Below are 14,318 nucleotides of genomic sequence, written 5' to 3'. Positions count from 1 at the left end.
ATAAAGAAAAAAATCTTAAAAGCAAAAAGACAAAAGTAGTCCTTAACTTACAAGGGAAAATCCATAAGGCCAGCTCGAGGTTTTTCAACAGAAACTTGGCAAGCCAGAAATCAGTGGCATGGTATATTTAAAGTACTGAATGATGAAAACCTTCAGCCATCAATATTCTATCCAGGAATACTATCATTCAGAATAGAAGGGGAGAGAAAGACTTTCCCAGGTGGAGAAAAACTAAAGGAATTCATGACCGCTAAAACAGTCCTACCAGAAATACTAAAGGGGACTCTGAGTACAAAGGAGAGAGCAAAAGTGCCAAAAATGAGAAAGGATCAAAGAAAATCTCCAGAAACAATGACAAAAGAAGTAATAAAATGGCACTAAATGCATATCTATCAATAATTATTCTGAATGTAAATGGACTAATCCAATCAAAAGACATAGGGTGTCATAATTGATTTAAAAAAACAAGTCCCATATATATGCTGCCTACGAGAGACTCATTTTAGACTTTAAGACACCTGCAGATTGAGAGTGAGAGGATGGAGAAACATTTATCACACAAATGGATGTAAAAAGAAAGCTGGAATAGCAATACTTACATCAAACAAATGAGACTTTAAAACAAATACTGTAAAAAGAGACAAAGAATGGCATTATGTGCTCATAAGTGGGACAATCCAACAAGAAGATATAATTATAAATATTTATGCATCCAACATGGAAGCACTCAAATATATAAAACAATTAATAAAAAACACGAAATAACTAATTGATAATAACACAATAATATTAGGGGACTTTAATATCTCATTTACATCAATGGACAAGTCATCTAAACAGAAAATAAACAAGGAAACAATGTCTTTGAATGACACAGTGGACCATCTATATATATATAGATATATATATCTATATATAACAGATATATTCAGAACATTCTATCTTAAAATAGTAGAGTACACAGTCTTTTCAAGTGTTCACGAGACATTCTCCAGAATAGATCACATATCAAGTCACAAATCAACAAATATAAAAAGATTGAAGTCATACCATGCATCGTTTCTGACCACAAGGCTATGAAACTAGAAGTCAATCACAAGAAAAAATTTGGAAAGACTATAAATACATGGTGGTTAAACAACATACTACTAGACAATGAATGGGTCAACCAAATCAAAGAAAAATTTAAAAAATACAGGGAAACAAATGAAAATGAAAAACAATGGTACAAAACATTTGGGATGCAGCAAAAGCAGTTACAAGATGGAAGTATACAGCAATATAGGCCTACCTCATGAAACAATAAAAATCTCAAATAACCTAACTTTACACCTAAAAGAGCTAGAAAAAAAATTAAAAAATGAAGCCAAAGCCAGAAGAAGGAAGGAAACAATAAATATTAGAGCAGAAATAAATGATATAGAGACTAAAAAACAGTGCAACAGATCAATGAAACCAGGAGCTGGTTCTTTGGAAAAAAAAAAAAAACAAAAAACAAACCCAAAACATAAAATTGATAAACCTCTAGCCAGACTAATCAAAAAGAAAAAAGAAAGTACTCAAGTAAATAAAATTATAAATGAGAAGGGAGAAATAACAACAAACACCACAGAAATAGAAATAGTTATAAGAGAATATTATGAATAACCATATATCAAAAAATTGGGTAACCTGTAAGACAGCAAATTGAGGGTTGCTGCAGGGGAGGGTATGGGTGGGAGGATAGGTAAAATGGGTGATGGCAATTAAGGAGGACACTTTTGGGGATGAACACTGGGTGTCATGTGTAAGACATGAATCATTGGGTCCTACTCCTGAAGCCAAGACTACACTGTATGCTAAGTAACTTGAATATAAATAAAATTTAAAAACATAATTTAAAAAAAAAGAAATGGACTGGCCCAAGAACCAGAGATGGTCTTGCTGCCACCACAGGTCTTTCAGCCACCTGACAATGTCATCTCATTTAGTAGAGAAGCCACCACTCCCTCACAACAACAACTTCGAGGAAGGTGAACAGCCTTTGCCCCTGACAGCTGGCCTCAAAAGTTCCTGGGTAGAACTCCCTATGAACAGCAGCAATGGCAATGATAATGGCAATGAGAAAAATAGGGGGCTAGAACATGTACCTTCCTCATCTTCTGTCTGCAGTGGAGACATGGAAAAGGCTCTTTTGCATGCACAACATGAATCAGGACAGAGTAGTTCAAGAGCCAGTTCTCACTGTGACAGCCCTTCCCCACAAGAGGATGGGCAGATTATGTTTGGTGTGCAGATATACGCCAGTAGGGCCCGTAACTCTCAGAAGAAGAGGTTGCAGAAGAAGAGAAAGAAGTTGATCCTTTGAAGAAAAGTGTAGACTGGGTGTCCAGCTGGTTCAGTAGACCCGAAAACATTCCACCTAAGGAGTTCCACTTCAGACACCCCAAATGTTCCATTGCTTTAAGCATGAGGAAAGGCGGGGCCATGAAGAAAGGGGGTATTTTCTCCACAGAATTTCTTGAAAGTGTTCATTCCATTTTTCTTCCTCTCTCATGTTTTGGCGTTGGGGCTACACATCTATATCGGAAAGCGACTGAGCACACCTTCTGCCAGCACCTACTGAAGGAAAGAGAAACCCCTGGAAAAGCGTGTGACCTGTGAAGTGGTGTATTGTCACAGTAGTTTATTTGAACTTGTTACCATTGTAAGCATGACCCCACCTACCACCCTATTTTTGCATATCCAAGTTCCAGCAACTCTCAAATCCAGTATTTTATTCAAACTCTGTAGAAGCATTTTACTCACCTCATTCCCTTTTGGCCTGTAAGACATTTTAGAATTTCCTAACAGAATTTACTGTTATTTAAAAATTCCTAACAGAATTTACTGTTATAAAAAAAAAATAGAAAGAAAAGGGCTTCTTTTCCACAAATGTCACCAGCAGATTATAATTTTGTCAACAATGCTATCATCTGATTTTAGGGCCACTAGACTTAGACCTGCATCATTTGTGGTATAAATTTTACTCTTGCAGGATAACTATCATCTCTCTCTTCAAATGAAATCAGGTTGATGTGACAGCTTAGTTGTTTTATTTTTTTTCAAGACAAAGGCAAGCTTCAATAAGCTTGAATTTATAGTTATTAAAAAAGAAAAAAAAAATCAAGACACAAGGAAAAAATATCCTGGGCAATAATTTTAAACAAACAACAACAACAAAAAATACATGGAAAAATTCCTAGAAACATATAAACTACCAAAACAGTGACAGAAGAAATAGAAAACTAGAACAGACCAATAACCAGCAAAGAAATTAAATCAGTAATCGAAAACTCCCAACAACCAAAAGTCCAGAGCCAAATGTCTTCAGAGCAAAATTCTACCAAATATTTAAAGAAAATTTAATAACTATTCTTCTAAAACTATTCCAAAAAATAGAAAAGGAAGCAAAACTTCCAAATTTATTCTATGAAGCCAGTGTCATCCTACTACCAAAACTAGACAAAAATTCTACTAAAAAAGAGAACTACAGGCCAATATCCCTGATGAACGTAGATGCAAAAAATTTTAAGTTTTACTAGCAAACTAAATCCAACAATACTTTAAAAAAATTCACCACGATCAAGTGGGATTTATTCCTAGTTTTTAAAGGTAGTTCAACATTCGCAATTGAATTAACACGACACACCAGATTAATAAAAGCAAGGATGGGGTGCCTGGGTGTCTCAGTTGGTTAAGTGTCTGACTCTTGACCTCAGCTCAGGTCTTGATCCCAGGGTTGTGAGTTGTGCTCGACACTGGGTGTGAAGCCTACTTAAAAAAATGTAAGAATAAGAACCATATGATCATTTCAATAGATGCAGGAAAGTATTTGACAATAAGAACATCCATTCATGATAAAAATCCTCAACAAGGTGGGTTTAGAGGAAACATACCTCAACATAATAAAGGCCACATGTGAAAACCCACAGCTAATATGCTCAATAGGGAAAGCCTGAGATCTTTTTCTTTATGGTGAGGAACAAGACAGGGTTGTGTCTACTCTTACCACCGTTATTTAACATAGTACTGGATGTCCTAGCTGCAGCAATCAGACAGAAAAAATGGATGATAGATAGATAGATAGATAGATAGATAGATAGATAGATAGATAATAGATAGAATCCAAATCAGCAAGGAAGAAGTAAAATTTTCACTCTTTACAGATGACATGGTACTCTATATAGAAAACCTGAAAGATTCCATAAAAAAAAAAAACCTGCCATAATTGATAAATTCAGTACTGTTGTAGGATACAAAATCAACAAACAGAAATCTGTTGCATTTCTATACACCAATAATGAAGCAGCAGAAATAAAAATTAAAATATCAATCCCATTTACAGTTGCACCAAAAACAACAAGACACCTAGGAATAAACCTAACCAAAGAAGTAAAAAACCCTTACTATGAAAACTATTAAATACTAATGAAAAAAATTGAAGATGACAGACAGAAATGGAATAGCATTCCATGTTAATGGATCAAAAAAGTAAATATTATTAAATTGTCTATGCTGCCCAAAGCAATCTACACATTTAATACAGTCCATTTCAAAATACCACCTGCATTTGTCATTGAGCTAGAACAAACAATCCTAAAATTTATATGGAAACACAAAAGACCCCAAATAGCAAAAGCAACGTTGAAAAAGAAAAGCAAAGCTGGAGGCATCACAATTCCAGATTTCAAGATATATTATAAAGCTGTAGTGATCAAGACAGTATGGTGCTGGCACAAAATACAGAACAGAAAAGAAACAGAAAAGAAAATCCAGAAGTGAACCTACCACTATGTAGTCAGTTAATCTTTGACAAGGCAAGAAAGAACATCCAATGGGAAAAACACAGTCTCTTCAACAAATAGTGTTAGAGAAAGTGGACAGCAACATGCAAAATAAGGAAACTGGACTTCTTTCTTACACCGTACACACACACACACACACACACACACACACACAATCAAAATGGATGAAAGACCTAAATGTGAGACCTGAAACCATAAAATCTTAGAAGAGAACACAGGCAGTAACCTCACCTCTTTGATATCAGCCATAGCAACTTCTTTCTAGATTGTCTTTTGAGGGAAGGGAAACAAAAGCAAAAATAAACTACTGGGACTTGATAAAAAAAAATCTGCACAGTGAAAATACCTAGAAGACAGCCTATGGAATGGGAGAAGATGTTTGCAAATGATATAAAGGGTTAGTATCCAAAGTATATAGAGAACTTTTAAAAGTCAACACCCCAAAAAAGAACAATCCAGTTAAAAAATGGATAAAAGACAAAAAATGGGCAGAAGACATGAATACACATTTTTTCCAAAGAAGACATACAGATGGTGAGCAGACACATGAAAAGATGCTCAACATCAGTGAACATCAGGGAAATACAAAATAAAATTATAATAAGATATCACTTCACACTTGTCAGAATGGCTAAAATGAACAACACAAGAAACAACAGGTGTTGGTGAGGATGTGGCAAAGGGGAACTCTCTTGCACTGTTGGTTGGAATGCAAACCAGTGCACTGTGGCAAACAACATGGAGTTTCCTCAAAAAGCTAAAAATAGAACTACCCTACAATCCAGCAATTGCCGTACTAGGTATTTACTCAGAGAATACAAAAATACTAATTCAAAGGGATACATGCACCCCTATGTTTATAGCAGCCTTATCTATAATAACCAAATTATGGAAATAGCCCGTGTTCATCTACTAATGAATGGATAAAAGAAGACGTGGTGTATATGTATACAATGGGATATTACTCAGCCATAAAAAGAATGAAATCTTGCCATTTGTAACAACATAGATGGAGCTAGAGAATATTATACTAAGTGAAATAAGTCAGTCAGAGAAAGATAAATACCATCTGATTTTAGTCATATTTGGAATTTAAGAAAAAACAAATGAGCAAAGGTAAACGGAGAGAGGCAAACCATGAAACAGACTCTTAACTATAGATAACAAACTGATGGTTAACAGAGAGGAGATGGGTGAGGGAGAGGTTAAATAGTTGACAGGGATTAAGGAGTGCACTTGCCATGATGAGCACTGGTGTTGTATGGAAATGTTAAATCAGTGTATTGTACACCTGAAACTAATATTATACTGTATGTTAACTAACTGGAATTTAAATAAAAACTTTGTCAACCATATTTTGGGTTGAGTTTTGAGTCCATGTGTATTTGAAAATTACTAAGACAAAATATAGTTAATTCCCCAAAAAGAAATAAATAAAATAAAGAATAAGGAAATGAGTGGGCTGTATCTACATATAACAAACACAAAACATTGAAAATAATGTCATTTCTACAGTGTTTTTGTATAGATAAATTTTGTTTAGCTTTAATGGTCATAGTATATGAAGTGGCTAAATAAAAACATTTTTTAAACTAGATTTGCGTTTCTTTTTACACTCTATTAACGACAGAATGCATTGTTTATGAAAATGTCTTTTAGAGAATAAAATTAATACATTCTGATATTTAGAAACCCTGTATTAGTAGTCTCATTTCGACCTCTATTGATCAGTTAAATGCAATTAGCCTACTAATTTGTAAGAAAAATAAATTCTAGGAACAAGGGTGAAAAATGGTACATCAATAAACTTTATTTTTTTACAGGGATTCTGTAGCCCATTGTCCATATTTTTTTGTTTCAAAAAATGTGGCTTTTTATTCAGTTTTTGAAAGAAAATTCATTACCTTCAACATTTTAGTGAATGGATAATATGCTAATTAAATGAAATATATAAAAAAGTATTTTATACTACAGTCTCTTTTTTTTCTCATTAGGAAAGCTTGTAATCTCCTTTCACCCACAGCTCGTAATTAAATTTGGAAAAATGAATATTGTAAAATATGCCTTAACCTAGGAAATATATAATAATTAGGATGTATATGAGATTCTTTTTCAACTCGATAAATAGAAAATATTTTATTTGGAATAAAGTAGAATTTCAAGATCAAACATTATAACTAAATGACATATTAAGTATAACCATTAGGACCTCACCTTGTACCATCTTTCACAAGCTATGTAATTCTAAGAAAATTAGAGTATGATATGTAAGATTTTTTTTTGGATAAAATTATAATGCAGTTGGGAAATTGTTACCATATATGAATACAAATATTTTAGTGAATTAATCATCAGGTAGTATCCACACAGACAAGAAATTGAACCTGAGCCATTTGAAAGAATTTTGAAAATATTACTGACTTGGGTTGCCTGGGTGGCTGTCAGTTAAGTGACCAACTCTTAATTTTGGTTCAGGTTATGGTCTCGTGGTTTGTGAGATTGAGCCCCATATTGGGCTCTGTGCTGCCAGCACAGAGCCTGTTTGGGCTCTCTCAAAAATAAATAAATAAACATATTTTGAAAAAAAAATACCACCATCTTAGAGATTTGTGAGCAATTACAGTTCTGCAAAACAATTTTTAAATTTGTTGTGTTGTTTTAGTGTTCCATTAGACCTTCATCCAATTTAATGTGTATAACTTTCAGAGTTAATATTTTTATCTTTTTTTAGATTTATTTTTTTTTCTTTTTTTAAGAAAAGTTTTAATGTTTAATTTATTTTTGAGAGAGACAAACAAGTGGGGGAGGGGCAGAGAGGGAAGGGGACAGAGGATCCAGAGAAGGCTCCTTGCTGAGAGCAGCAAGCCCCATATAGGGCTGAAATTCACAAATCAGGAGATCATGACCTGAGCTGAAGTCGGACACTCAACGAACTGAGCCCCCCAGGTGCCCCTAGATTTTTTTTAGTTAAATATCTACTTATGATAATGTATGGATCCCACAGAGTGATTAGCAATGTGAGGTTAAAATCTCTTTCTGTAAAAAAACAGATGCCTCACGTGATAAGGCCAGGATTTAAGTAGAAATGAGCCACCCCTGTTTTCCTGAAGTAAGATAAAAACAATGTCCTCCCAAAAACCTCTCTAAGAACATAAAAGAAAAACTAAAGGTCATTTTTGTAGACCTTCAGTTTTCATCTGTTTTTCTTAGTTGAAGTTGTAGAAGAACAGAAAGAAAGTGAAATAATTCCATTATCTTTTTCCTTGTCTCTTATTTCTTCTTACCCTCCTTATGAGAAGTTCAACTGAAAACCATTTTGTATGTAAAGGAGACCAGCACAGATTTTATGTAGGTGTCTGTCTTTCGTAGTTAGAACCTTCTAAACTGTAGCCTCTGTTTTTGGATTTGGTTATTCATTACAACACTGCCTACAATGTCAAAGAAGCAAAATTAGAATCAATTTATATCTATCTATATATCTATATCTATCTATATATCTATATCTATATCTATATCTATATCTATATCTATATCTATATCTATATCTATATCTATCTATCATCTATCTATATATTTAAATGGGGGTTATGGGAAGGAAAACCAGAAGAGCTTTTCAATGAACAAATTTAAGTGAACTGCTTCTGTTTGAAAACAAACAAAACAGTTACTAAAAATCGAAAACTCAGAGAAATGAATCTTTTTTATATGTTAAGATGGAAAAAGACAATGTTGTATAACAGCAGGATTTTTAGAACCTCATCAGAAGGTAAATAACAGAGTGTCTCAGAAACTGGGACATGTGTTGAAGTTTTGTGAGAGACGGGACACCTAGAGTGTAGATGCATTGAACTGGCAGTGCTAATCCAGTGGCTTTGTCCCTTCCATTTTCAATAAAGAAATTATTAGGAGAAGGAAAATTGGGAAATACAATCAAGGACGTGTCTCACTTTAATACTATGCCAGTCTTCGCAAAATGATAGTATATTAACTTTGGGAAAGGTCTTAGGCATCATAAAAACTAAAACTCTCATTTTATCATGATAGAAGTGTGCAGTATATCCAAGGCATAGTAAATAATGTAGTTAAGTGTACATCCAGGTCATAGGACTTCATGTTCATGGAGTAGTAATTTACACATCTGTACATTTATATTTATACTGAGATTATACGAAAGATCTGAACTTTTGCTGTTTATTTTAGAGAGAAGAAAGAGTGTGGGAGGGGAAGACAGAGTCCCAAGGAGGCTCTGTGCTGTCAGCACAGAGCCCAATGTGGGTTCAAACTCATGAAATGTGAGATCATGACCTGAGCCCATAACAAGAGTCAGAAGCTTAAGGGACTGAGCCACCCAGGCACCCCAAGGTCTGAACCTTTCTTGTTTACATTTCCAGAGTACCAGCAAAAACTTGGCAATTTAAATAGCAGCGGTTTGCTTAATCCCAAAAGGAAAATAGGTTGAAGAAAAAGGTGTGGACGGGGTAAATGGTTTACTTAGACACAGTTAACTTTAAAGTGTGAAGTCATTTTTAAAATAATTTTTATTGTCTATATAAATATAGGGTTAAAGATATCATCTCAGTTAGTCCTGAGGAATCATGGCACGCTAACTATAAATTCCTGTAAATCGTTACTTACTTTAACAGAAATTTGTTTTCATCATGACGAGCCAACTTTAACACCAATGAAATGCAACAATCCATATTCACAGAAGGACATGCAATTCAACAGTATTTGTTGGGAGAAAGTCCTCCATGGATTTCTTGTATTTCTGCACACCTTGAGAGCAGAGGCACTGAATGCCCTTGTCCTGGGCTATCTTTGCAAAGATGTACAGCAAATAGCCTAGGAAGGTAGAGATATCTTGGATGTCCATTCCATTACAATAAAAATAATATCTCCTTCCAAGGCAAAGGTAGGCAAATTTTTGCCCATTTTAAGAGTCAGGTTTCCTAATCTTGGGTTTCCCCTTTTGTGATGTAACCCACTGCATATTCTGGTATTTTTTTCACCTGATACTTTCCTTATCATCTAGTCAGAATTTGGGCTCAAGTAACAAGCAGAAATAATATATAATAATCTTGCCTCCTTCCCAGAGGCAGCTCGTATAAAATGACTGACTAATGAAGGGATACTAATGCTCAACTCAAAATTGGGACGGCTCTGAAGGCCATCCCAGTTTCAGACTTTGCCACTAGTTTTGGTGATGTTTTGTTGTGATTGCGTAACAATCCTCCTTTTCATCCTCTTTCTCATTAATAAACTTCCTGCAAGTAGATCTTAGTGTAAATCTGTTTCCTGGGTAGTCCAACCAACAACAGTTATCATTGTGTGTGGAATGTTATCTTCTTGAGAAAGGGCCTGTCTCTTCCTTATTTATTTGTTGTTTTTGTTGTTGTTATTATACCTATATCAGGTATCCCAATAATAGCTGTTTACTAAGTACTTGATTGAACTCATGGAATGGAGAAGTTCACCTTGCATTTTTATTGTTAGCATCCAAGAAAAAATGTGGAATATTATACTAGGAGCATCCTCCTAACCAAGTATTGAATATGAGGTGATAAATATATTTTAGAATCCAGAATCAATTACAAAAAAACCCTATTATTCAAAACAAGAGTCAAAGGGATAGTACCATTTGAATTTCATCTAGAAAAAGTTGACTGATTACTAACAAATCTCGTCTTTCCTAGCTAAAAGGAAATAAGATTTACTTCTCTAACATAAATTAAGAGAAGGTAATGCAGAAATAAATTCAGAGAAAGGAAGGGAAAATGTTTGTTCACCATCACTTTTACTTATATGAATGAGACTGATGGTTTAAACAGCAAAACTGAGGGTAGCATTTATACATATAAAGCCAAATAAGAATGGTTCCAATATTTCCTATTGGTCAGGAGTGGTGTAAGTTTCCTCTTAAAAAGCAATCTTGAAAAATTACTCTTGGAATTTTAAGAAATTTAAAAACTATAGCTTAGCCTAAGATATCCCAAAATGCTCCAAGAAAACAGATGTTTTGGCAATAATTTACCGGTAGGAATTGAAAAATAAGCTAAGAATACAGTAAATAACTAATCATAGCAAAAACTCTAAGTATATTCCAACAATAACCACCACCTACCTACTGATATTTTCTCATTACTCTTTCAAGCACCAGGAAGCTTTAGATAACTGATGCTATATTGTAAAATGTGTTTTAAGTTTGATAAAAAGCTACTAGATTATAAACAACTGTGTGCTCTTGGGCATATTGAATGTTTGTTGAATGTCAACAGGTGTACTTATTTCTTGTTTGGGTTTCGCAGTAAATGATGGATCATGGCCTTCCATTAAAGAGAAACCTTAATCTTTCAGTTTATATATCATCTATTTTCCCAGCTGAGTCTTTCAGTCATTGGCTCTTAACATCCAGAAAACAGCTTTGTGAATCTGATGTATGTTTTTTTTTTCCCCTTTCAGTGTTCTTTTTCCAGATACATTTTTTTTTCTCTTGAAATGTCATCCCTAGAGAAAACATTTTGGAAAAAAAGTCACAGTTATTTGAAATGGTTACTATCTAATTATTATCCTGTTCATTTTATATCTATTTTATTATTTATTAGATACTGATTTATTAATTGGTGATATTGTATGACTCTACTCACATTTTCATGTATTTATTTTATAATATGAAAACAAAAATAATATTTAAGTTTGAAAAAAACTTCTTCTCTCCTAATGTGATATTCCTTTTTTGTGGCATCTAAAATTTTTGGATTTGCTTTTTTTTTCCTATTGTAAGTAGCAAAAGTATAGCATAAAAGCATGATGCCAGTAGCAAAATGAGACCCTTAAGTACTCTAAACAAGTGTATGATACTTGGTCCTTTGCTGTTTTTTTTTTCACTGTTTCTCATTGTAGGTGCTGTTGGAATTATAGTTGTGTGAACTCTTAGTTGTGCAGAATATCTCAACAAGTTCTAGGGTGTTAGCATCCTGAGCCCTAGGCAGTACATGCCTGAAGCATCCCCTAGTCATTATGACAACTCGAAGTGTCTTCCACATAGTTCTAGTTACCTCCCAGGGGAATAGCACTGCCCCATTTTCTTACTCTGCTTCTACTTCTAATTTTTATTACTAGTTATAGCAAAGGTAGTATAGCAATTTCTTCTGTTTATTGTGTTCCCCTCAACTTTCCACTCTTACCGTTCTAAACAAGTTAATGCTTTTAAAGGACAGAGCTCCTGTGCTCGAAATCTTTCACTGGTATCTGTATGAATTTTCTAGGGCTGTTACAACAAATTAGCACAGACTTGGTGGATTAACACAATATTAATCAATCCTCTCATAATTCTGGATGCCAGAAATATAAAACTGAGGATTTGTCAGGGCCAGTTCCTTCTGGACGCTCTAAGGGAAAAACTGCTCTGTGCCTTTCTCCTACTTTTTCATGAGTGACAACAATCCTTGGCACTCCTTGGCTTATAGACACATCACTCCAATCTCTGCCTCTGTCTTCACAACACCTTCTCTGTGTTTCTTTGTGTTCTTCTCTGTCTCGTATAAGGACACTCTCACTAGATTTAGTATCCACCCTAATCCAGTATGCTGTCATCTTGTTCGTCACATTAATTACACCTGCAAAGACCTTCTATTCAAATAAGGTCACATTCTGAAGTTCCAGAAGGGCATTAATTTGGGGAGACACCAGTCAACTCACTATAACACTTACTGTTTGTAAGTTGAAGTCCACATTTCTGATCATGGTTTAGGAGGCCCGACATGATCAGGAATTGCTTTGCTTTTCCAGACTTTTGTCTTCCCAATCTCTGCTCTTAGTGGACTCTGAGTTCTGGTGAGACTTATTTTAGTTACAGTGTTCCTCTTCTGGAACTGAGGTCTCAGATTAAAAATCATTTTCTTAATGATTCTGTTTGCTGGGCATATGTCAAACACTAGAATATAACAGCAAATGAACTGGATTTGAGTCCACAAGATTCATGTCAAAAAATATATCTCCATGTGTCTATAGACCATTACATATGTACTGTGCAAATTAGCTAATTAACTGATTAATATCAGTTTTAGTTGTCCTTCTTAAATGGCATGGAAAGTTTTCACCAATTTATTTGTACATGATTATGAAGAGCAGTTGCTGTAATAATTCTATATTGAAATACTTGTTTGGTGCCTTTACTATTGATTTGGAATGTCTTTTTGGGGAACATTTTATTTATACAGAATTAGCACTCTATGTTCAAGAATTGCCCATAAAAATTAGACCTGCTATGGACTAACATTGTCCTTACCTTACAAATATTAATCCTGCTTAAAATAAGCTTTAACCCTATAAAATTAAATAGCTTCAGACATCAGCTATATGTGCAGCCACCTTTACGAAGCAGTGGAAATTGACTAATCCAACTTGGATTTGGATATAAATTTAGAAACAGGTTTTTGTTTAACCCAAAATATTTCTATTTCCAAAGAATCGCCTCAAATCCCCAGATCAAACCTTGGAATAGCCAGCAGATTTGAAGATCCTATAAATGAGAAAAACTAGAGAGAAATTCTAAGTTTGAGTGATCCTTAGTGTAAATTTAAATTTGACTTTTTCTATCAGGATGATGCTTATATTTTAGGCTCAGTCCAGCATTTTGTGAAAAGTTGTCCTTAATGAGATATCAGAAATACATGCTTTGTATTTTAGTGATGACATCACAGAGATTTAAAGGACTACTGATGATGGATCTCTGAACACACTCAAGGGTTCACTTAAATCATACATATTTTAGAGATCTAGGTGCTATGAGCATAGTGTTATTTAATATTTATTGGGTGAATTTTATATCAGTATTCAAGATGAAAGTTTTATTTACAATTTTGTTTTAGTTAAAAGAAAGTAAAAATGTGTGCTTTTCTGGTTTTGATCTTAAGAAATTGATTGAGTCCATTACTATATATTTTGAATGAGCTAGTCAAGCTTTTACGTATTTGACAGTTGTTCGGAATACGCTTATAAATAGAAGTATTAAAACAACTTTAATGTGTGTTGGGTTAATTTGAATCCAGTAAGAATTGTAGAAAGGAACACAAAGTGTACAATAAATTCTATTTTTTGAAATACATTCCTTGTATTTCCTGACATGTCTTTCTTTGGAGGAGAGAAGAGAGCTGCCATAATAAAGTACCAAAGACTGGAGAGCTTAAAACAAAAGAAATGTGTCCTCTCACAGTTCTAGAGGTTACAGGTCTGAAATAAAAATGATGACAGGGCCAAACCTGTAGAGAAATATACTTCTCTGACTCTTCCAGCTTCTGGTGGGCCCAGAGTTTCCTTGGTTTGCGGCAGCATATTTCTAATTTTATCTCCATTCTCACATGGCCATCATTCCCAGTGGCAGTGTCCAAATTTTCCTCTTTTATGAGGACACCAGTCACATCGGATGAAGGTCCACTTTAGTCCTCTAGAATGATCTCGTCTTAACCTAATTATATCTGCAAAGACCCTATT

At 34.3% G+C, this 14,318-nt stretch overlaps 1 protein-coding gene and 1 pseudogene across 3 annotated transcripts in view; both read left to right on the top strand.

The window, feature by feature from the left end:
• GALNTL6 (polypeptide N-acetylgalactosaminyltransferase like 6) overlaps window positions 1-14,318 on the top strand; it is a 1,206,818-nt gene that overhangs the window by 181,630 nt on the left and 1,010,870 nt on the right. The window lies entirely within an intron of this gene.
• LOC123590159 lies at window positions 1,735-3,154 on the top strand (annotated as a pseudogene).

Source organism: Leopardus geoffroyi, chromosome B1, assembly GCF_018350155.1.
Source record: "Leopardus geoffroyi isolate Oge1 chromosome B1, O.geoffroyi_Oge1_pat1.0, whole genome shotgun sequence".
Lineage (NCBI taxonomy): Eukaryota > Metazoa > Chordata > Mammalia > Carnivora > Felidae > Leopardus > Leopardus geoffroyi.
The sequence above is the reverse complement of the archived record's forward strand: the minus strand, read 5'-3'. Positions and strand labels throughout refer to the sequence as shown.